General features: G+C 39.2%; 1 long non-coding RNA gene across 2 annotated transcripts in view; it reads left to right on the forward strand.

The window, feature by feature from the left end:
* Positions 1-23876, forward strand: part of LOC115613190 — a 141794-nt gene that overhangs the window by 26924 nt on the left and 90994 nt on the right. The gene's annotated exons all lie outside the window — the stretch shown is intronic.

Here is a 23876-nt window from a genome sequence, read left to right on the forward strand (position 1 = left end):
TCCCACCCTCCATACTCAAGGTGGTCTCCTGCCTAGGAATGAGATTTCTATCTTCCGTACTGCTTTGCAAGTTGCTATCTTCTGTAAACCTCTCTATGATACAACCTTTAGAAGTCAGTGATATTCAAAGTCGTATCAGGCTTCTTTATGACAAGAGGAACATTACAATCCAAATGCTTTTCCTGCTGAATTTCTGAAGTGTGTCAGTTTTTGGTAAAAATTAGGAATGGGCATGATCATTCGTTTCCTTAAAATGCCTGGGATACATACAAATATAAAAGGAATGGAAATAAACTAGAAGTTTTGTCAGCAAATTTGTGTCTTGAAATAAAGTGACGCCATTCAGCCTGGATTACCTTTAAAACAAATTTAACAGCTACAGAGGATGTAAGTCATTAGCATTTTTTTCCTGAGGACAAGTATGTCACGTGTGCTTTTGCTGAACATCGATAATGGTATTCAACAATCTACATCAAAGTATGCAGAATGACGACTCAACAGGTGAATGCTGATGGCTGTATAACTTACTATAACAAGGTTCCCTATGGGTTTTATCTTGGAATGCAGTTACCCATAAGTCTGACGGTAGCCAAAGGAAACCACAGTATTTCATCTCTTTTGGCAAAGAGGTTTAGAGGTGCCCAGAGCACGTACAGCCAAGGCCAGGTTTATTCGTGCTTTTGACTGATATCGAGTAACATTGCACTGAACCTTGCCAAGTTTGGGTTTTATAATAAGCCACCAAGCCAATCCTACCTGCCACAGGTTGTGTTTGAGTACCATATCTTCTCCGTATTTTCTTAGGACTATTGTCTGTAAGGCTGATGATTAAATGTTTTGGGTTCTCCATGCTTTGCTGTGAAAGAATTCCCATTAGCAGTCTCATCAGCTATGGGTGCAAGGAACTCTCACAGAGTGATAGCAAGTAGCATGGACATTGAGAGAGGTATCAGCCTGTGGGGCATTTTACATATAAGCTTTAAAAAGGATGGTGGTATGGAAGCACTTTCTGATCAAGTCTCCTTTTAAAAAGAAGGTTAAACTACTGCTCAGATAATGAAAACTGTTAGAAACCTCACTGTTTTTCTTCTGAAGCACCCCCTTCTCAATCCTTTATTACCCATCCCTATGCCCCCTGTTTTGCCCTTTAGAGTTCTTTTGAGTTACTTGGACACCCTGTTGTTTCAAAGTTGTTATAACAGTTTGACTGCAGTCAGCTGCATGGCGCTTTCAGCAGTGGCCTGGGGACATGGTCCCTAATCTTATGAAGAAGTTGCTGAATGGCTCTTTTAAACATCCCTTGATTTCCTTATTAGAGGGAGTTCACTCAGAAGCAGAAGCTCAATGTGTGTCTTGCAGGTCAGAGAAATAACTCAGGACCTTCCTTCTCCTAGAAATGAATCTCTTGAGAGCTAAGTTTACTGCAATCAGATTCAAATTTACAAAGCAAAATGAATAAAACCCAATTCTGATAGTACTAATATATATACACACGCGCATCTATATATTTTAAATACACTTAAATTTCATTAGCAATGATTGTTTAGAGAAACATCATTACATTCCTGGGCTTGGGAGCCTTCTCCAGGGTTGTGAACAATCAAAGATTTATTTGAGCTTTCTGCACACTGGGAAATGAAGACACAGAATCTCATTATCATGTCTATTAAAAGGCAGAATCTGGGGTACATCTAAGAAAAGATGTATTACTTTTTAAACTGCACTGCAAACTGTGAAGTACTACAGGGACTTGAACTATTTAAAAATACTCTGGGCTTATGAGTAAGAAAAAATAGGGTCTCTTTCCCAAACAGTATAAAAATATCACACGATTAAGTTCTGCTGTTATTACAGTCTTGGAAATATGATTGTATCTACTTTTCCTTGAAGCTGGTTGATCCCTGAGTTTGATGCTGGGTCGAGGGACCATGGAGGGCTACCAGAGTGAGTTACTTAGGGGACAATGCAATGGGGGATATGAACAATGACCAGTTAAATTCTAGTTAACCCCAATTATAAACCTTCACCTTTGTTAATTAGATTAATTCATCAGCAGGCACTATGCTTACAGTGTGGTGGAGGTGTGCGATCCAACATTTTCACCATTTATTAAAAGTTAAAATCTTTTATGTCATCAGTCTGTTGTTCACAAATGGCCATGCAATATATTACAGTAAAGGTAAAATCAGGTTAAGTTTACCTATAAATTAGAAGGTAACATTTATTCCAAGGATCCTTCTTAGAAGTGAAAAATTCGCCTTGCAAGCACTTTCTGCAGTTATTAAAGTTCTCCAAGCTATGAATCTGAGAGCTTAATTAAAAGCAACAGAGACATGTCCAAGGAAGGAAAGGAAAGGGCTGAATGTCAGTATACGCAATTTTCTTAGATTTTCAACAGCTTATTCTTCCCTTGATCTGTGTCCAAAATTTTCCATGCATTGATGCAATGTCTTAACACACTGACCTTTGGTGATCTGAGTCCAGTCAAGGTCTGTTTAAGGCAATGGGTGATGGTTAATGGGTTGCCTTCCAGAGCAGAAAGGTTGGTTATACATTTTGGTGCTCTGGCAGTCATATATCCATGTGGACTTCCCATCAGAGAAGAAAAAGTTATTTTACTGCAGGTGTGGAAAGCAAAGGGCAATCTTGAACAGCACCTGTTTGGTCTGTGTTGGCTTGATTAATCTTTTTCACAAATGTGAGAACGACTGACCATTTTTCATGCTAGCAAAACACGTGCAATTAGCTTGCATAAACAGAGATGAGTTTTGCTCTCAGTCCCATATGTGCAATAAATTTATACTGATCCCACTAAATTTAATGAGGGTAATTCCTAATTTATATTTGTGAGAGAGCTGCATTTTGTCCATGAAATACTTTTGACAAAATGACTCAAAGTCATTTGCAAGTCTTGACAAGCTCTATAACATCCCTTTGAAACAGGCGAATGCTGTACATATGAAATGCGTTTCTATATCTCCAACTTGCAGTTGCGTAAACTGAGGCAGGAGACCCCAGTTCTGACAATGTCATAGTTTAATTTCCCCTTTAAGTGAAAGATCTGTAGTGACAATTTTCAAAGGGACCTGCAAGAAAAGCGTTTACCAAAATCAGAATTTTTTCAACATTTGAAAATGTTTCTTTAAGGAATGGCTACAAAAGAAAAGAAAACATGAACTGTGAGAGTGCTGTTTCACTCTCCATCAGTGTCCAAACACCTTCCTGTGCCTGAAAAGCAGGAGCTTATTTTAACCCTGGTTCTTCTTTTTTAATTATGTGTGTCAACATTGGATAAAGGTTTGCATTTTGGGGAACGCCTTCTGTTGGTTAACCACCTGGGTAAAACAATGCAGAAATCTTTTTGAGATTTGTTGAAGAAGCCATATTTTGGCTTTGGAAGAGAGCATTAAATATAAAATCATTTGGGATATGCCTCTGAAAATGTGTGTTTGCTTAAGAGATTGCTGAAGTAGATTTCTGGCACTTTACATGTTTCAACATGCCTTGAATTTGGGATGTTCTGGACTAAAGAGAAACTTAAAGGAGAGCATATCATCTTCACAGCACCAAAGAAGCAGGGAGCAGCTGAACTGGAATAAATGCAGGAATAACATCTTCTAAAAGCTGTTACTCAAGGAAAATAGGAAATGGGTTTAGTTTTAATTAAGAACTGTGTGTTTGTAGCTGCTGCAATCATGCTGTACCAAAGATCCAGAAAACTGTCCCCTTTTCCATCCTCTAAGTAGTGATACTGTTACATGAGCCTCTCCTTGAAAACCCAAAGATTTTATGAGGCAGGCAAACAAAAATTCCAGATTATGGAAATTAATGAAAGCACACAATGCTGCCTTTCTCAATGTTCAGACTCAACTAATTAGGGATTAGATTATTCAAGAGCAGCAGATCAATTAGGATTGCTTTCTGGAAAAAAAAACCCCACAGTGAAATATAGTTACCTGTTGAAAAGTGAAAGAAATCATGCCCAAGTACAATGGACGGATCAAAGCACAATACTGCACATTGACAAAATAAATTATGAAAACAATAATCATGTTTATCCAATCTCTTTGTGCAAAACTGTTATTTTGATTCCAGTGCCAGCTGTCTGAAACTTTAATTTAAGTGGTTGCTTGAGGCAAGACATTTGGGATACTAGTTTAGAATGTTTTATAGCCTAAGCAATATGTTTTACTAACCTCAAATACTATGATGATGATTTTAATGGTAACTATAATACGTTCAAGGGGGTTCCAGGGTGATCTTTGATTTTACCAGAACGCTTGTGTGCTTAATGAACCCTGAAATTTTTTGGTTCCATTTGCTGCCAGCTCCTGAGGAGTGATGGGAGACTTCTCTGCAGGAGGTGAGTGCTTTATATTTAAAAGGGAGACATAGTAAGTAACATACTGCACTACCTTTATGTCAGTGTCAAATGTGTGTGTGTAATCTGGGAAATAGTTAAAAAAACTATCTCTCCATTTCAGTAATACAAAAAGACTGAGAAAAATAGGTAGTTCATAATTCACTGAACTATTTGTTTCAGTGATTGGTGCTTGTTTGTATGTTGAAGAAGAACACAGTATTTCTTTGCTTGTGGTGTGAGACTCTTCTCCAGAAATCTGGGGTCTTTGATGCTTGCTCCAGAAGGGATAAAGATTGCATTGCAAGGGAGAATCTGACTGAATCTGATGGATAACTAGGCTTCAATTATTCATGCTGGAATGGCTTTGCGTTTGAAACTGTGGCTCTCTTATTGCCCCCACATAGCTCCTTGAGTTTGTGCCTCAGTTTCCAACAACACAACAGGGTTAATGACACTTGCACTGTGTTCATTGTTAGCACTAAGTGCACACCGGAAGGTTTGGTATGAATAAAAGTTTTAGAAGGGTTCTTGTGTCCAGTGAGTTTTCTGAACCCACTGAAGTACAAGATGGAAATATTTTCAGTGGTTTTGTCTACTCTCTTCTAAAATGCAACATGTTGGATAAAAACCATTAATGAATATCTTTTAACTACAGGGATTCCAAATGAGTGCTATAAAAATTTCTTCAGGCTAAGGGTAAGATACTTTTTTATTTTTGGGTTGTTTTTTTTTTTTCCTAATTTTACTTGTTTTGAATGAAATATATAATCCTTTTCAATGTGGCTTTTGGCACTTCAACACATAGGCTAACCCAGAAATTAATGGCTTATTGAAATAACAACTTTGAAAGGGATTTTTTCAAAGAATGAGAAGGATTTCATTTGGTACATGCTGGCACACCGATTCATTCCTGCTTTATCAGGGCAAAATGAATATTTGCACTAATGTATATGTAACATATATAACTATACTACATAATTTTATTTTATTTTTTTTTTCCTGAAGGTTACCTAATTTCACTTCTTCAAAGATAAAAGTATTTATAATCAGTCCTGTCTTTTTAATTTTAATTTTGAAATTAGTATTCATTTTGAAAAGCTATGCTCTTAAATCATTTTAAATACAAAGCAATTCTTGGGCAAGTATTAATAAAGGGAAAATCTGGGCCTAGATCTCGTGGGTCTAATGCATTAACTGCACATGTAGCCTTCACAAAGCCATTAAGTCCTAAACTAATCCTGTGTTCCCCAACCTACAGCCTCTGGGCCATTTGCAATACTCTAGGATGATTTTTTCTGGCCTGTGACTTGCACTCTTCCTCAGTTTTTCCTGACAGCTCCTCATGGCTCAGCTCAGAGCTATGTATGTTGTTTGATACAATTAGCAATCAGATCTTTGTTCCTAGCTAGCAGCATTTTCTCCATTTAACTTGTGTTCTCAGTTTTCTGTCTAGGTTTTTATTTACCAGTTCCTCTCTATTACTGTCTTTGAAATTAATTTTGCACTCCAAAGAATGTTTGCCTTCCTTTTTTACATATACAGCATTTGGTGGGTTACTTACTCATTGCATATTCTTTTTACCGGTGGACATCCTCCAGGAAAGAAATCAAACCACAAACTTTATAGTGTAGGTTATGTGACTGCAACAGAACAATTGTAATTCTGAGTTAATTCATGTAACGTATTGATATTTTTCCCCTTTCCGAGTATAAGCAATGAACCTGAAACATGCTCACATAGTTGGATGATTTCATTTGGAGAAAGTTGGGAAAGTGTTTTTGTATTCTTTTATTTATTTAGTTTTACTGCTGGTGACAAAAAATACAGAACCAAATGAGAGGTTATTTCATTCAGCCAATTTGTTTTCTCTGATGCAGCCTGAATGTTTCTAAGTCATCCTGGACTCCACTGAGTTTGACATCCGTCAGACAACTCGGGTCATTTTTATTCCACTAGCATGAGTTTCCATTGCAACAAATCCTTTCCCTGCTCAAATTTATGTCAGAGATAATCATCCAGATCTTGTCAGTTTTCACTGTTTACAGGCTGAACAAGTTCTGATATTAGTAAACATTTTATTTTCTTGTGCATACCACAAAGAAATAGTTTATTCTATTTCCATCTAAGGCTAGCAAATGCAAAATGTTTTTGTATACTTAGTTTAAATGGATTGACATGGCTTTTATAGCTGTAACTTCTGATTCATGATCTGTGGTATGGAGTAAATCTGTGACGTCACCAGAAAATCACTGCAGTCTAGATTTTTTCCACTTCTAAGGCAAGGATGCTGCACACTGAAAACAGACAACAGAGACATGTTCACAGAACATTTTCAATATGCAGAGTGATATGCAAGTAGAAAGTATCAGTATCCTTTTCCAAAAAAGCAGTTTCAATAAATTATATCAAATTCCAGTACTCAGTAGATCACTCACAGCCTGAGTCCCATGTGCAAGCATCCACTTCTGTGTATAAGCAGATGACCTCTCAAATAGTTGACTATATTGACTGAGGTGCTGGAGCATGTCCGAAGAACAACAAAGCTGCTGAAGGTTCTGGAGCACATCTTATGAGGAGCGGCTGAGGGAACTGGGGCTGTTTGGACTGGAGAAAAGGAGGCTCAGGGGAGACCTTATAGCTCTCTACAACTACCTGAAATGAGGTTGTAGTGAGGTGGGGGTCAGTCTCTTCTCCCAAATAACAAGCAATAGGACAAGAGGAAATGGCCTCAAGTTGCACCAGGGGAGGTTTGGATATGAGGAAATAATTCTTCAGTATAAGGGTTGTCAAGCATTGGGGCAGGCTTGGACAGGGCAGTGGTTGAGTCACCATCCCTGGAGGTATTTAAAAGACATGTAGATGTGGTGCTTAGGGACATGGGTTAGTGGTGGACTTGGCAGTGCTGGGGTAACAGTTGAACTTGATGATCTTATAGTTCTTTTCCAACCTAAATGATTCCGTGATTCTGTGATTCTACATATTTTGAGACAGAGCAAAGAAATTTGACTTAGAATTTAAAAGCTGTGCTCAAAAAGATCTGTCAAATGAGAAAAAAAATATGGGGTTGGATGAGATGCACAGGAGCTTAGACCCAAATGCATCAGCTCAGACCAGAAATACATCTAGTTCCAAGTGTGCTGTCTTCCACAGAAGCCAATGAGAAAAGGAATGTTAGAAACATGGCACGTGCAAGTCTCAGAGATTTTGGTTTGAAATGGTAAACATTCTAGAAATGCAGAATGTCCAAATAGAATAAATTCATCACTTTGATTCTAATCCCCTCTAGAGACAAGGGAGTTAATTGCTTCATCTATATTCCACTTTGGACAGACTCCTTGTAATATTTGGGTTATTATGTGCATCTGTAAGTATGAACTTTTCCCTTTGTGTGGAAAAAAAGAAGCAGAGAAGTCCCATCATAATGGAAATCAGGTAAAGTATGCAGTGAAAAGGAACTGAGAAGTTTATACTCAATGCTGCAAGTCTACAGCACGGATTGAACAGTCCTATTTGTCCTTAAACTGACGACTCCCATTTGAAGCAGTAAAAAAAACCTTGCACATTGTATTTATTCATTAGCAAAACTCCATTTATGAGCCTCTTGGTAAAGACAAAAGGAAAGTGTAATTTTAGAAGATACCTTATATTCAAATCTGATTCAATACATATTAAATCTATGGGAGTCTATGACACAGCAGGAGCTAATTGAGATTCTGCAATATGCAAGAAAAGAAATTCCATTGCATTTTTATGTAGTTTTCACTGTGTGAAGAGGATTTTGAACATTGAATTCTGGTTGGGAAAGCCTTGCAGCACAGACATTATTAATAATGCTGAAATCCACATACAGTATTTCCTATTTCATCTCAATTACTGGATTTAATTAGCATTCATTAGCCAGGAAAAGAACAGCAGTAACATTTAACATACAGTAAGGTGCAGATATACTGGGAAACCCTCACAGTCCAATTGTGATATGAGATATAAGACCACCCATGAGCACTGGAGTATTACATCCATCAGTATGGTGTACAGGTTCCTCATTATCCAATAAGATTCCCTCTTCTCATCCTACTCCTATAGATTCAATAATTTTGCGTTTACAGTTTTTCATTGAACAATGAAAATGGATGTTGATTGTTGCAAAAAACATATCTTAATATGCATTTTATTCTTTTGCCTATATTTCTGCAGAAAATCCGTTACAGATCATAAAGAACATTTCTTAAATAAAAACACATCTTAAATGCACCCTGTGAGTGCAATTAGAAACATTTCCCATCATAGAGCAAAGATAATGTTTCCTAAACGCTCTTAATTTCATACATCTGTTATGCTCTGTCATGAATTTTTTTCTCGTCCAAGACAATTTTTGAAGGTTTCTGCCAATGTAATTCAATTTAAAGCTTTTAATGTCAGCTCAATGGGTCATGCCACTTTCTCCACATTTGTATTAGTCTTAGGGAAGGCAGAAATATGATGAACACTTTTCAGCAGCAGCTTATATTCATGACAAATGGCCGTTGCATTTTTCTCCATCATTTGTTGACTATATTTTGCTATCATTGTTAATTCTTTTGTCTCTTTAATATACACAGACCTGCATACAGGCATGTACACTTCTATTCAGAATCATTTTACGTGGCCTTTTCTTAGGCCACAAGTCATCTGTATTGCTTTTAAAACTACAAAATGTCTTCCTCATTCACTTGTTTTCAAAACAGGTCTGTAGTTATTTTGGACTGATTGCTGAACAATAACTATAGATTAATTTTTAACATTGCCTAGAAACTATGTTCAAAGGATTTGACTTGACGTTACTCTTCATTTTTAACATCTAGCAGTTATGCTTGCTGAACAATCCCCAAGTTCTGGAGTAAGTTGCATTTGTCAGAAAACCATAATATCCTGGATATAACTACATTTTGTTCTGCTTCTAATACAGTGTTACTGCGGAATTTGAGCTCATTCATTGTGTATTAGCTGCTACATCTGAATAATCACATTTTGACTGAATACCAGAAAAATACCACCGAAGTCCTAGAATATTCTGTGCCTGAGGAGAAAAAATTTGGCATGAACAGATGGTGGTTCAGGATTCCCTGTTGCCAAGAAGCCAGGTTTCTCAGCATGTTCACTAGTGGCTACTGAGAGAACTCCAGGACTGCTCCACTGGAAGCTCTTTGCAGCCTTTGCCCATTGAAATTACAGACATGAGGAGATTTGTTTCCTAAGCCATCTAACTATAGTGAACCGTCACCATTATTCTCACTCAGAGACTATCTGTTGCATTCATAATGTCATGTTTTCCTATATCACACTGCTCTCTTGACCATGGTGATAAATGCTCAGAGTCCAGATTCACTATCAGTAACTCCTGGGACTATATTTCAGTCATACTGACACACTGCCTCAGTTTTGCTGGAGTGCTGCATTCAAAAACGCTTCCCAAAATAGATGTGGATGTTTTCAACAAAGGCCAAGACTATGTACATCTTCCATTAGACCAACTTTGCTAGAGATAAGAGCATTGTAGTTTCATGAATGTAGGCTAATCCTCAAAAGCAGGTTCACAGACCTCTGAGGAACTACCTATCAGCTTCTCAATTGGGTTTTATTTCCATTGACTCTCAAAATGAGTTTGCACTTGTCATAGTTCTGTAGTAACCAGGTACTGCACCAATGGAGGACTGAGTTAACAGAAGAACTGATTTATGGAGCCAAGGTCTATGTTTCAACATGTACTTTCATCCGCAGATGGAATGCGGAGTCCTTGTGTCCTCAACAGCAGTTTGAAAAGTTGTGGAAATAATTTGTTTATGCATTTTCAGTTGAAACAAAATTTTGATATTTTTGAAACAGAATTTCCTAGTTTTGCTTGAGTGAGATGGCCAACCACTTCATTTTGTGACAATAAAATCCTGCACTGCAGTTTTCACTGGTGGTAAATTGCCTCCTAGGATTTCTAAGCGGGAAGCCTGAGGCTCCATTTGTCCCAAAAAAAGCAAAATGGCAGAAATACATCTCCTGCAGCGTCCCTGTGCTGTGTGACACCCATAACGGGCTGTGACATGGCTCAGTGGGAAGTCTAAACTAGTGCTCTAGATTAATTCAAATGGCTAAATATTCTGAATGGACCAAGAGATGCATAAAGGTTTATGTTCAAAAACCTTCTCTGCCCCCCACCCCATCAGTATATCCTCTCACCGACACATGCTTTGACTTTCTGAGATAAGAAAGTGATTTTCCAAAAGGGAATTCCAGCACAGGTCTTGCTATAAATTGCTTCACTGTCACCCTTTCTGTTATGAGAAGGCTGAAACACATCAAGGTCTGCTAGCAAAATAAACAGTGACTGTTTTCCCAAGGGAATTAGTGGCCAGGGAAATAAAACCAAGGGGGTGTTTTACACTCTCAAACACCGGGGGGAAAAAAGTCTTGGAAACAGTTAATACCACTAAACAGAGCCTGGCCTTATAGCCAAGGGAGATGGTCCTTCGCCTCATGACTGCACACCAGCTCTAACACTGCTACAATTGATCAGGAAAGCAGATTCAAACTATCGGTCTAAGGCTTTTCTAATTATCTTAAAATAATCGTTTAACCGCTTGAAATGAACACAGCCACAAAGCAAACCTTCCAGACTGCTCACCATGCACTAACAGACACAGACTAATGACCCTAGAGAGCAAGCCAGCTCTTCTGATGCAGCATCATCTGCTCTCAAAGACTAAAGTGACGTGTCCTCTGCTCTCCACGTGTTCCGTGGACCGGGAATGAAGCCACATCACTTCTAACACAAGCCCAAAAATGACACCTGTTCAGCACAGGTGCCACAGAGGGACTCTCAGAGCCAGTCCCTTGCAGCTATGCAATCAAAGATCAGTTTTCAATGAAATATTACTTACTTGAATCAATGTTGTCGTGATTCTTTGTGAAGGGTGCAGCAGGCATAAAATGCGATATTGATTTCTGAGATGTAGCCTGGTCCTCTCTTCATGGCCATTTCAAAAAATGCAAAGTATTTCTTTTCTTTCACACCAAGATCACGTCATCTTTACAAACTGGAGGTCAAGGCCCTTTTATGTTGCCTCATATTTATCTTCTGTCCTTTTTTTTCCTGTCCTTCTCTCTTCATCTCGCAGTTTTTCTTTCTCCTCCTTGAGTTTTTATTACCTCTTCGGCTCTCCTCTTAGCTCCTGTTCTAATTTCTGCCTTTTCCCCTGCTCTCCTGAGTGCTTTTAGATTCTGATCTAATTTCTCATATCTTCTCCCAGTGCTGCTCTCTCTCCTTTCTATCTTTCTGACCCTCACCTGCTCTCCTTTCTGCATCTCTGACTCCAACTCTGCTGCTTCCTTTACGAGGCTCTTTCTCTGGATTTTCCTCCTTGTTGTTTCCCACATTGCTCTTGGGCTGTTTTTAGCAGTCATTTCAATAAAGTTTTCCCTGCTGTATGCACAAATGCAATGTCCCAGCCTCTCGTAACAATACATCTTTTTTTCTAGGTTGCCTCCCATTTCCACTATTAGCGTGCATATCTTTTTAATGAAACAACCAGGAACAAGGCTTCCGAAATCTGTAATCTGTTGCTGCAGCCTCCCATGATAGATGAGGGTTACTTTATTCTTTCCTGAAGCCAGTGTGAATTTAAGTCTATCCTACTGGTTTGGTTTAATTAATTTAGGAGCTACAGAGGGGTCCAGACCAGAAATCATAATGGTGAAACTGTGTTTCAGTAGTCTATGGCATGCAATAGGGAAGAATTAATATATTTTGCAGTAATATTTTGGAGAAGCAATTTTATGTAAGAAAACTACAATTTCCTGCATACACCACTGGCTAGCTCACCAAAATGAATATTTCAACTGTGAAAAGTGCCATGGAGTCTTGAGCAACAGAAACAGGGGCTGTGTGTGAAACAGCACTTCCCTGGTGCTCTGCATGGTCTCGGAGGAAGGCACATTATACCCTGAGTATCCCAATGATGTTACTAAGCAGCTCATCTGTTTTGCCAAGATTTGCAAACAATTCTTGCTTAGTTTGTGAGAGCTGAAGAGGTTGCAGTGCATAATGACATGCCTACAAATTTTCTGGCTGATATGTTGTCTGTCATCCCACACCCTTTTAGCTGATCGTATATATGGTAACAGCTTGATACCATAATTGAATGAACCCAAAACTTAGACTTAGGTCTACACTACAAATACTTGTGGTTGCAAGCCTGAAATTCTCTTTCAATTACTTTGTGTTTTATTTACTTCAAACATACCCAGAAAATACTTACCAACAAATTAATTCATTAAGGTCAACATAAAAGAGACACGTATGTCCTGTCAACACTTTTTTTTCAGATTAGAAAATAAGCAAACAAGATGAGCAACATCTCAGATACTGTTTTAAATATATTTATAGATACTTATTTACATACATGTTCCCTAAAATTTGTATTAACCAATATTCATTGCATCCCTGTCTAAGTTCAAGGATTTTATTTATTTCCCTTTGTGTGACACCAGTTCCATCCAGCATGGTCCAAGGAGTTCTGACATTTCTATTTTGTATTCTGACTCCCTTTTGGTTATGATAGCAGAATGCAGTATTTTCTGTCTGTGTACAGAAAAAACACCATTACCTTTGTGTTATTCAGGCATAGTTAAGACTGTGGACATGAGTCTTCCGTGTGGAGAAAAAGTCCTCAGACAGAGAGTAATCCAGGGTACCCTCATTGGAGACTCTGATCCAAAGCCAATTAAAAATACCATCTAGGGTCCGATTACTTTCAGTTTGGCTTTGACCCAGGAACATGCCCTTCTTCTGAACAGGAAATCAAATTTTGGAAACAAATAAGAAAAGGATGACAAATGACTACAGCCTGTGCTAATTTCCATTTCATGCAAGTGCCATGGAAATCAATAGATCAGCCCCTAATCTCAGTAGCAAAACTTCAAATCTCACACATTTCTCCTGAAGTTATCTGGGTTTAGGGCAATCTGGCCTGGTGATTTGGTTTGTTTTTTTGTTTTACTAAGTCACAGCAGTATTTAGCCCAAATCAGTATATTCTGCAAGACGAAATGTGAAACCATGACACAACACACATTCCTCTTTCAAAGCTGTCTTTGAAAGAACTTAAGAACTTCGAACACTTTAAAGCTATTAAGTAGTCAGCTTTTGAGTTAAATATGCCTCAGTACTGACTCTGGTCTCCCAGGAATGCAAGTCTTTACTACAGGTCCTTTGCTAAGGCTTTCTCCCTGTTCTTCCATCATGTGCATGTCCAGTGCATGATTTCTTGTGATGGGCAAGGTAAGAATTCACCCAGCCCTGTGTCACTAAACTGGAAGTTGTCTTCAGGAAGGTTCTGCTGAAAGCAATGTCACTTTTCAAAGAGTCTTCACTGGAAAAAATTTTATTTCGCTATAAATGCCTCGAAGGAAGAATTTAAATTCAGTGGAATCTAATATAACATGTCATTTTATATTCCAGCATTCCAGCAGGCAGAGGTAACATAGTTCAGCGAAAGCACACGTTCCTTCCAACATGCCGCTTAGCTGAAATGGTGTGTACGTTTTATGTATTTTCTCTTTGGTTTTGTCTTTAAAAGATTTTTTCAATTTACGAGCTCTAATTTTTCATAAATGTAACCACTTTTGCTTTGCAAATAGAAGGCTGAATGAAATTTGCTGCAAGTGTATTCCTAACTGAATCAGAGTCGATTGAATGGCTCGGGAAAATAGTTTTGAAGCTTTTGCTATTCAGGCTAATTGGTGGGATTAGTCATTAATATCAACTTGATAACAATGTGTATCTCAGAAACCTGGAGTTATTTCTATACTGTGGTAGGTCACCTGAGAGATTTGAAACTAATACATACCTGTAGACATCTTGAATTTAAGATAACATTGAAAATTAGTCCAGGCCTCAGATGAAAGTATACCTGAATCAGATGGTTCCTATGTGTTTAGTCAAAATAAATCCCTGGGTCTGTACAAACTCAGACTAAAAGAAGTCTGGAGATAGGCCATACATAAATACTTTACAGAGTGTTGTGTACACTAATTAATAAATACAGTTTTCTAAGAGCTTTCTGTACCTTGAATAAACATCGCTTAAACAAACGGATGCAAATTATTAATAGAAACTGTAATCTCCCTCTCTATCTATTATTCTTCTTTGGCCCTAACTACTTTGATAGCAGAAGATAAGAAGAATGAAACAGGTTAGCTTTGCCAAATAGGCAAATAAGATGTTCAAAGCACCAAAGAAATCATTTTAAGATTGAAGCCCTGTACAAATCAAAGGATAACAAATCTTGTAGTGCCCAAACCTTGTTGTTTAACTTCTAATGGTAAAATCTGTGCCTCCCACTGTTAGATATTCTTGCGTGACTGCAGTGCTGTTTTATGTATTTGAACCAACCTTGCAATATAATGTGACAAACAAAAAAGATGGAAAAATATATAAAATGGAAGAAGAAAAAAAAAGGTCTACTTGCCACCTCAGGCTTTAAAACTCTTCTTACACACTTCAGCACAAAGTCTATTAAAGCGGAATATAGTGGAAATACAATATACAGCAATGAATGTCTCCAAACCAGCAATTTAGCGCTAAAGCTGAGGGCAGTTCTTATGCACCGACTTTTAATACCAACACGATTTGTGGTCTCTCAAAGTTCCTGCCTTGGGCAAGAATTGTGCTGTGCTCTAATAGGTCTAGTTTGTTGACTGTCAGAATAATGGAGAAATTGGTAGCAGAGGGCCTGAGCGCTGTAAACAGCTGAGATAATTAGAAGGTCTGTCAGGAGGAGAATAAGGCTAAAGTAGTTTACGTTCTGTCACCAGGCAGAAAGCATTCATTCAGGGGGCTGCTGGAATAATGCAAGATGTGTTGCCTTATGTTCTAGCAAGCTTGTCTGGAGGTGGGGAAAGGGTCCTTCTCGTCAACTTAGTCAGCTTCCTCTACTGTCTTTCCCACTGCAGCTTTGCAAGAGTTTATATTTGTTATTAATAAAATAATATGTCTTGCAAGCAAAATGCTGACTTTTTTAAAGACAAGCTGCTGGGTTAATAGGAAGCTTAGGGTCAAACAGGGCAGCACAAGGGGGCTGAGGAAGCTGCAATGGCTGAAGAAAGAAGTGCACTTTCCCAAGCAAAAAAAAGAAGCCGAGTCTATGATTATGCCTCCGCCTTAGCAGAGGATGCTCCTGCGCTGATGGAGCAGTGCTCCAGAAGTTGTTAACACGAGAAGTCTGGTGCCTTAGCCAAGAAACTAGACAGTAGGAAGTCAAGCATCTAGAAATTGCTGTGACTAAGCCATTTCTAGGCAACAACATGCCTACAGATGATGTAAGCCAAAGTTTTCAAGGCTGTTTTGTGGTTTTGGTTCTTAGTTTAGGGTCTGACTTATGGAAAAATGGAGGGTAGCTGTCTTCTGCATAGAAAGACTTCTTAGAGTTCAGAAACTGGGTAGCCAAAGAAGTGATTGCTTGAAATGGGAGGCATTTCAACAAATACAGAATTAGTGTGAGTTCAGGAATTGGTAGGCTATGAAGTTAGGCCAAGATTAAGATATGTTAATTCTTAATAACAAGCAAATAGTAATAAGGTTTGAGTTATAGAGAAACAGGGGGGAAGAGGTGAAACAGGCCCATGGCCAAGAGACCTTTGTCCTTCTCCTTGCTCTACCATTAACAAGAGTCACACATTAACTTTGCTCCCATGGAAGGCTCTTACACCAAAGCAGTCTGAGGATCTCTAGGTGTCAGATGATTTTCAAGCTGTTGTTTATGGATGCTGCCACTGATTTCATCTCCCACGGTTGCACTGTGGAAAACATTCTTGCATGCTGTTTTTATTTAATGTGGATCTCTCTGAGGATTGCCCACATTTTCCTGGATCTGTGGAAAAAAGAGAGAGGCCAGACACTCAGGCTAGGACTCGATACTTTTAAAACTTGGATAGTGCAAAACCACCTCAGCAAGGAATATAAAAAGGACACAATTCCACTCAAATCTTTAGACTGTTTTCTCACTCAAGATCCAGACCCCTCCTATCCCACTGCATTTTAGCATAAGGTGTGGATCAGTCCTTGCCATCAATTCCTGCCCCTGCTTCCCATAGTCCTTCTGAACACCTGAATAGCTGTTGCTTTAGTAATTTGGTTGTCTTTTTGACAGGACCGGAGGAGGCTTTTTTAAGCTCCTGCAGCACTGTGCAACAGCAGGCAGCAGACAGTGCATGATTGCACTGGGACTTAAGAGCAAACTCCGGCTCACTGTCAATGGCTGTGTGCCAGACAGCTCAGCCTGCAGAGAGCAAAACCTTTCAAAAGGCTGAGCATTTAAAAGGTAGACTGTCAACATCCCTCTGAACACTTAGTGGGGGGATCGCCACAGAAAAAGGGAGCATGTCTGAAAATTGAGGTGTATGGGGACAAGCTGCGTAAAAGGGCTAATTATCTTCCTATTCCCCTTGCATGCCTATTAAAGACCACCAAAAATAGCATCTACTTAAGGATAGGGATTTTTTTCTTTTCCACACGTTAAGTTAAATGGACATCCTACCTGTCATTTGGTGAAGTTGAATCGCTAATGGAAGATGGAGCTGGCCTGAAGCCACCTCCTGACAGCGAGAGGCAGGTCTGAACAACAAAGTTTGGATCAAGATCTGAAATTTTCTCACATCCAAATATGCTTGGATCCAGGACGTTGGCTGACACCCATCTCTGCTACATCTATTCTGTGATTCTGTGTGAATGGCCCTATTGCTTCTCACTACACTTGACATAATCAATTCCATTTGGGCATTACTCTGCAAGAAAATCTGTTGTCATGATGGCAAATGCGTGATGCTTTGCTGGATGAAGATTTGCTCTTAGCCCTCACAGGGCATCAGTTTTCACCTGGAAACATACTAGTTGAGCTTTACCGATGACAACTTCCATATTTACAGTTCTCATTATTAAGTCAACTTTAACTCCAGGTTTAAATGGGGCATCCTTTCCCAAATTGGTATCAAGATACTATACACTTGACAGCCTGTGTGCATGTGCAGCAGGCCTGATTCTGACTCTTCCTTCCTTCACATCTGGTTTATGCCTGTGCAATCCCATTGACTTCAGTGCAATTGTTTCTGATCAGAATTTGACGAATACCATATTTTCCTATATATCACCCACAGATTATCTATAAAAACCATGATTCGTCAGCAGTGTAGTTTATACACACATGTAAGTAATGCGAGGGGAAGTTTACTCTGGGCCACCCTCTTTCCCAGTAGCCCATTGCCTCTAATTCCAGTCCTATTTACTTCCTTTACCCCCAAAATCCCTCTGCTTCAGATTCCTCCCTACTTTGGGTTCTGCCCTGCTCTGTTCACCTCTGATTCTGGGTGGTTTGTGAGAAACCATCTAGGGGTGTATTTTCAAGTGCCAGTGTTTTTTAAGGAATACCCAATATATGCAAAGATTCAAACTAACTTTTTTTCCCCTTCTCTTTTCTCTTTGAAAAGTAGAAGAAAAAGAAATTGATTGGGTCAGCTTGAACGGAAATTTCAGTTTTCTGACTGAAATTAAATCTGGGGGGTAAAGAAAGAGAGGAAAAAAAAAGACAAGACTTGCATTACATGAAGCATTTCATTTAGTTGTCAGGTATTCTTTTTTTTTTAAACTTTCAAAATGTAATCAAGTTTGGCTAAATTTGTTCTAAAAATGTCCTTCTGCAATAAAAATTGAAATTATTTGTTTCAAGAACATTACCAAAACATTCTGACTTTTTCTTTCCATGCCTCCCAATAAGTTATTCCTGGAGTTGAACACATATTCTCTGAATACGTTGCTCAGAAAAAATAATGCTTTTAAAATCTACTCTTGATTAACATGAGGAGAGAAGTGAATCAGAGCCTATGTATTTGAGGAATCATTTACTCACCCATAAGGTGGGAAAAATGAACAGAGGTGAAGGCCAAGAAAATCAGTAATAATTTTTGGCACGTAATCTCTTTTTTGGAAGTCACGTACACAGCTGTGATGAACTACAGATAATGTCATGTATCTAACCCAAAGTCATACAGCAAACTGCTGGCAGAACCAGGACTAGAAGCATACTATGTTTTGTTCCTTGCAAAGTGGAGTAACCACTTGCAAATGGTTGTTTTATAGAAATACATGCATGCAGTCTACAACCAAAAGTATATTTTCAGTTTGTATTGTGATTTTATTTTTTTTTAAGTGAAGGCTGCTTGTAGCAATCATGGTTGGATGTCCTCTGTTGAACTTCCACCAAAAATGTGGTCTCATTTCTTAAGAGAAGTATCCAATTACTTTTGACCTCACATACACTTCAGTTACTGTCAGAAGAAAAATGCAACAAATAGTGCTATGTAAAGAAAACAAAATTATCATCCTACAACCTAATAAGCAATTACAAAGGGCAAATTACTTGTACCCTCTGTAATTTTTTGCCATTAGATAATTAACATCAGAAGTATTAATGATCATTTTAACAAATTACTAGATAATTATAGTGTGTTTCTTCATTTAGCCATACATACTGTACAAATCCTTCTAAGATTTGCCTATTAATTGAAAATCATAGAATCATTATTTATTGTCTTAGTTGAGTAACAACCCACACTGGTAACTAAACCTATTAAACAAATGCTGTACTGATTGTAACCAGCTGTCAGTCTCTGGTCACCAGAGCAACTCTTAGTGGACACAAGTGTCAGTGACCACACTCAAATTAAGGATCAAGTGAAAAACTGTAATGGATCACGATATTCACTGGGATCACAGACCTAGAAATGTCACATCTCTGACTCGTGTTGACTTCAGCCAGAATGAAAGCTAAGAGTGGAACAAATGCACTTATGAGTTTACAGGGCCGGCACATGCTGGTGGCAATGCTGCTTCTTAGATTAATTAATTTCGTAACATTTCCATAATACAGTTTTACTTAGTGTACTTTTCATAATCTAATTTTAGTTGAATTGCTTTACACAATCTGCTCAAAATGTGTTTACGATTCAGAATTGTTAGAGTCCCCTTTTCATTTTGTGCTTAGCTGCCTTTGTAAAATCTGCAACAGGGAATAAAATTGGTGAAATAAATTAGGAGAATGCTGCCAAAACCATTTTTCATACTATCCTAACATTCAAACCAATTCACTTGGGCCAGGTTTGCAGCACTTCCCATGAATCCTCTCCTAGAGGTATGTGGACAGGAGGATGGCTGGAAGAGTGAACTTCAGGAGTACACCACAGATTTTGCTGTGGGAAGAGGATTTTGGAAGGGGGGCTGGAAAGCTGGTTCCAAATTACCCATTTCCAATTTGGGAACAGATATGGCCCGTGTGACCTAAGCATCTTGTCAAGACAGCTTGAATTTGAAATTGTGAATATGCATGTGGATGAGCTACAGACCCAAAAGGATTCACGAAATAATAAGGCACATCTATCTGAATAGACTGAAATTCACCCTTGGGCAATAGGCTGGGAGAAAGCTCTCAAAATTTGGCTCATGTGAGATACAAGTCCCACTTGTAGCTTTACTATAAACTCCCTTGGACAGTATCAGTTGTACATACAAGATATACATTTGGAAAAATTCATGATCCCCTTCTGACAGTTCATGAAGAGGGAAATGATTTGGAATAAATTATTCATTACAGAGCTACTCAGCTTTGGCAAAAAAATCTGCAGGTTAAGGGAGAAGGGGAGCTATTGTAGCTGCAGTGGTGTGTTGCAGCCATTTTCAAATCTGAATGCTTTAGCTTCATGACCAGTTGATAATATCCTGCGATTTCCTTAATTTCTCTGCCTTTTGTGGGCTCCTGCAAGATTCCTCCTCTCAAGAACCCCTGTGCTTCACAGGACTTAGGATCCAGAGGGACAAAGCAGAGGTATTGCTCTTTAAAAAAAAAAAATACTGTGTTTCCTTTCTTACCGAAGAGTGTAGTTCTAGCTCAGGTTTCCTCACACCTTGATAATCCCCTGTATTAATGCAGTTTTCTGCCCAAGATCCACTGTACCTGCAGTGCTGCTCTTCTGGATGCAGGTAAAAGCAGAGAGAAATGAGCATCTAATGGCTTTTCAACAGAACCTCTGAACTAATAATAATAATAAATAAATAAATATGAAATTCAGCATGGCTCTCATGCTAGTTGGGTAAAAGACTTAACTCCCTCCCATGTTTACATTTAACAATGTTGTAGGGACCTGAGGGATGGAGCTCAAGGCTCAATACATCAGCATGAAGTCTGAGGAGCAAGACCCTTGTCCCACTACAATATGTGGCCCAACTTACATCCTCCAGGCAGGGTAGGCTGGCACTCCAAATACCACTGGCCATTCATTTTCATGAACACAGGACTTTTATAATTAAAAAGAATGATTTTTTTTCCCTGCTACTGCCATTTTCAGCTGCCTGAACAGCCATGATGACACCTTACGAAGTTGCCATTACATTAGTGATATTAGTATTAATCACACGTTGCTTGATATTGTAATTGAATAGTTTTTACGCAGATGATATTAACTGATAAAATATGGCATCCTCATGAGAAAACATTACCTTGAAATATTAGCGTTATAATATGTTAATTTCTATGGAGGATATGAGTACAGATATATGAGGAGATGTAAATTTCCCAGCACTTCTGCTGACAATTTCCATGTCAACATAATTCTTAGGAATTCATGCTCACTATTTTGTGATGACTTATATGATGATGTATAACAACTTAAGGGTTTTTTAAAATGCAGTATTTTGACTAATGCAGTTTTGTAAATAGCACGCAGGACTGTGTCTTCCTTTCATTTCTGGGAAGGCTGACGCAAGTTCTTGGTATCACCAGGAAGTCACCGACCTGAATGTCGAATCCTAAAGCGGGTGCTCAGACATCTCTGTATACATTGCAGCTGCATGTTAGCAGTGAGAGGAAAGGTTCTAGTGGGAGGCAGCAAAATCCCTTCCTAAGTATTACAAACTGAGGCTAAAACGTTAAAATAATAAAGAGAAAAAAGGTAAGCAGTAAAGGGAATTTCTACACGTCTTGCAAAGTTGTTGGAAACCAAATTTCAGTCTGAAATTCATGACCAGTAAGACATAGTCCAGACAATTTATACCATCTGTAGACTCTTAATTCTGATCTATGTTTTCTTTATGCTGCAGGGTCCCCAAGAAAAGCTGAGTCTGGTTGCATACTTATTAGGATATATTGAAATGAACTGTCAGGGCCCACACTCATCCTCAGCTCCTGGATGGAAAACACGAGGTCCACAGCACACTGCCTCATTTCTCGCTCTTATTTTGCTAGTGAGTAGTTTACACCAACACAACTCTGCTCCTGACTTAACGCTGATGCTTTCCATGATTTCCTTGAGAAACAAACTGGAATAACAAGATGAGAGCCTAGGCCTGCAGACGGGCACCGTGAACACAAGGGAGATGATAACAGTTGGGGTTCTTGCATCCAGAAACAGGCAGCTAACCTGGCCTCCTCTCTCTCTTGGGCTAATCTGAATTAATTGGTGCTATTTGTGCCTTTGATACTCAAATGCAGAGCCCGAGGGTGGGAGTTCTCATGAAACAAGTGGCCACTTGGGAGAGCGGTCCCAGATCCAGTCATGTCATGGGCTCATTTGTCTCCCACAGTAATTCACTACTCACTTCAGTCACTTTAAATGTAAAACAGCTGCTACTGCTTAGCCCTCTTTTAAGGTACCTAACTAGCAGCTTTAAACCAATCCTGAATGGGTCCCATCCCATAATAGTCTCTCACACAGTGGTCATTTGGAAACAATTAACCCTTGATTCAAGATCCTCTTTAAGAATCCTTTTCCAGGCCTTCCTGTCCTCTGCCACAGCCCATTGCATTGCTGCCTCTTAGATGGGAACAGCTTTATCCTTTAGGATTCCTGTGGCTTTTGCAGCAGTAACCACCTATATGGTGCATGGAGGGGGGGCACAACATAACTTCCAGAGTTATTATATGGATTTTACTTCCGCCCTCCTTCATCTGCACTGAGGAATGTTTAAGGTACCAAATCAAACAGACTGATGCTTTATCAAAAAACAAAAATATTGTTTTTCTCTCTTCCCTTTTTCCCTCTCAGTACCTGGGGGTCTTGTTCACTTTGCACATGTTTGGCACCACTGCTACCCCTTGCCTCACTCGGTCCCTAGCGATATGATGAACTGGAGATTAATCTGTTTTAAGGAGAAGCATCTGGCTTCGAGCTAATAAAATATCAATTTGTAACAGGGAGGAAAAGGCACAGCAAGAGGTCTGCATGCTTAGAGCTTTGAGACCCAAATTTGAGACTCCAATTTGACTTGGGAGTTTAATGCCACTTGTGAATTTTCAGCTGTGGTCTGAGCACTTCAAAACCTTTCTCCATGCGGTGGTCTCGGCTTTCTCTGGAAGTCTCATGTTTTCAGACTGGTGGCCTTTGCTGTTGTTGGGGGTATCTTCCAGCTCTGAATCTCCCCTCCTAAGCACCCCCTACCTTTCCCTTTTCCTAATGGGTCTGCGGCCAGATGTGGTGGCCCCTTGCTGGGATGTTAAACTGGCAACACCCTTGATCCAGGCAGACAGACACTCAATAGCCAACTTCTGGAAAAGCTCCCCCCCACTGGCCGACTCTGACACAAACCAGCTGAAGACATTGCAATGCCAGAAAGTGTTACAGCTGGGCTGCCTGACAGATTGGCAGCACACACGCTGATTTGGGGACCATATTTGGGGGCCTGCAAAGTACTCACTGTCCAGGCACCGAGCCACTAATCACAGTTTACATTAGGCAATCAGATACTTTTCAACTACTGAATGATCTGCTCTTTCCCCCCTCCCCCTCCCTTTTTTTCACCTTACGGGACCCTGTGTGTATATACAGTACCTCTGTGCTTCACATCTGCACTATGTTTTAAGCCGTATCTAATGCACAGCTACTAATGTCAGCTCAGTCAGCGACAGGGAGGCCAAATCACTGCTGATCTGATTCCTCCTCCTCACTTTCCCAGCCTGATTTTTGCCAGTTCCAGTGCTGAACCACTTGATTATTTTAACCTGGGGGGGTTATTTAGTTATGGAAAAATCTTATAGGACTTCATACAAAAAGAAAGGCTTTATGTCACGCCATAGGAGTCTGTCAGCCCACAGAATCCTGAGTGGTTTTAAATACAACTCCAGAGATCACATCTTCAATGAAAACAATAGATTTTAGAGTTATTTCTCTGGCATGCTGCTAGCTTAATCACTTTTACATAGAAGTGTTTCATTAGGAATGAATCTATGTCAGCCTCATATGCCAAGTCTGATTTCTGCATTGGCCCAGCCATGATGCTGTAGATATATGTTCATGCAAGATAAGTGTGCCATGGCTGGATACCTAATGAATATAGCCTCATTTACAATAAGAAGGACTTAGACCTGGCTACGACCCAGAGTTTCTATTCCAAAGAAATGCTGACATTTTGGAAAACCTGGGTCTCTGTCAGAATGAATAGCTGAAAT

The sequence above is a fragment of the Strigops habroptila genome, chromosome 9, assembly GCF_004027225.2.
Source record: "Strigops habroptila isolate Jane chromosome 9, bStrHab1.2.pri, whole genome shotgun sequence".
In the NCBI taxonomy this organism is placed as follows: Eukaryota; Metazoa; Chordata; class Aves; order Psittaciformes; family Psittacidae; genus Strigops; species Strigops habroptila.